Source organism: Setaria italica, chromosome II (assembly GCF_000263155.2).
Source record: "Setaria italica strain Yugu1 chromosome II, Setaria_italica_v2.0, whole genome shotgun sequence".
Lineage (NCBI taxonomy): Eukaryota > Viridiplantae > Streptophyta > Magnoliopsida > Poales > Poaceae > Setaria > Setaria italica.
The window spans coordinates 44187285-44189386 of record NC_028451.1 but is presented as its reverse complement, the minus strand read 5'-3'; positions in this window follow the sequence as shown (position 1 = coordinate 44189386).

The following is a 2102-nucleotide window of genomic DNA, read 5'->3' as shown; positions in this document are numbered from 1 at the left end:
CAACACACGCAGTCACGCACGCGCGCTCGCTCTCACGATAAACCGTAGAACAAAAGCTTGGCATGGCGGCCGCGGTGGCTCCCTCCCACTCCCACTCCCACCGCTCTGCCGGGCGCAGCCCGGCCGCCTCCCCTCCGCTTTGCGGTTCTCGCGTGCGCGTCGACCCCGCCCACGCGTGTGTCGTCGCCGCGAGCCGGGAAGACCCCGCGGACAAGGCCGCGACCGCGAGGCGGCAGCGCTACCGGGCCCCCCGTGACGACGAGCCGCGGAGGACGACGACGTCGCCCTCTGCGATGGTGAGGCGCCGGCGACGTGACGAAGACCACCGCGAGGCGTCCCCGGACAGGAAGAGGAGGAGGGGAAGCGAAAGCGCCTCTCGCGCCGGCTACTACAGGAGGGACGACGACGACGCTCACCGCCGCGGCCGAGACGTCGCCCACCACGCGGCCAAGAGGAAGGCGGGCGGGCGAAAGCGTAGTGGCCGCGCGCGTGAGGGCACTAGGAGGAGGAGCAGCTCGCGGTCCGAGGAGCGGAAGGCGTATCCCTCCGCCGCCGACGTCAGGAAGCCGTCACCGGTGAAGGAGGTGGGGAGGGCGGAAGATGCCGACGAGGAAGCCAAGCGCAGACGGGAACGGGAGGAGCTCCAGCGGATGAGGGAGGAGTTTCGGCGAGAGCTGGACAAGGTGGTGAGGACGGTATGGTTCAACGACCCCTACATCTCTCCCCTGTGCGTGCTCAACAAGATGCCAAGGTGGACGTTGCGCACAAGCGGTGAAGTAGAGGAAGGAGAGGTCGTCTAGTAGGATCTTGAGATTTAGTAGCAGTGATTCTTACTAGGGTTACATTGCCCCATACAATATGTAGCCAATCTGTTCCAGGAGAGAAGAGTGCTGCAATCATCGGTAGATTTCCTGGTCTGCGGTCGATCATGATCTAGAAAGATGCTGAGTGACAGTTTGTTACATTTTTTTTGTAATAACCCTGTAATTTCTGTGGTTCCATTGTTGAATTGGAGGGTGCCATTGTTCCTCTGTTGGTAAAGATGATTAAATTCACATCATCACATGTGCGTTTTCCTGTTCACGAAATGTGGTTAAGGGTTTTGCAATGCAATATTTGGTTTATCTTCGGACTTGCTGATCATGGTCAGTGTGATATCACATTTTGTGTAGAATAGAAATTTTAATCCATTCAGATCGTCATATTTTGTCTTTGAAATCTAGATCACTAAAGCATCGTTGAAAATGTATTGTAGTCATTTTATTTATTTTGGGAGAAATATTTATTGAATCTTTATATCTATACCTAATATTAAAGTGCGGTTGTTTCTTTCAACCGTCGTGGTTGTTTTAAAAAAACCCTTGAACTTTACTGAAATCAACCCACGATTCAACTCCATCATCGACTGTTTTAGCCATCCGTCATTGACCGTCAACGCCACCTCCCGCTCCATCTCAGTTCCCGTATCAACTGCGGACTGCCCCCGCCCCACTTACGAGTTTGAATCTCTATCTGTTATCCTGGTCTGCAAGCTCCCCTTCACCTTATCCATTAGGCAGCCGCACGGAGCTTGTCACTTCCCTTCTCCTGCTCCCCGTGCTGCCTATCTGCATCTCACATCCCTGCATGAGGACGCGCGACACAACGGTAGGAGATCGAATTTGGGGCTGCAGCTGCATGTTTGTCAATATGCAGGTGGATTGGGGCTTATTTGATTTCGTTGCTTGATGTGAAATACAACTAAGAGGGATCAGAGAGAAGGAAGATTCCGCGTGCGTGAATTGGTTGCTTGACCCGGATTTGGTGGTGCTCGTGTGTTCCTACTAGAGGAAGAGGAGCAGGGAAGTGTTGGCTTTACTGCCCACCGAATCGAGTATTGTCGGAGTGAATCAAGCTGCAGGCTACAAAAGCCGTGGAATCGAGCACCGCCACCTAACCGCTGCCATGGACCTGCAGCTCGACCACTGCCCCTCAGCAACTCTGCCTTCCTACCTGATGTGCTCCTCCGGCACTCCGCCATGCGCCATGGGCCGAAACGTTGAGGCCCTTGACCTGCACGTCGGTGCTTGCCGTCTAGGAGGAAGAACGCGACGGAGGGGAGG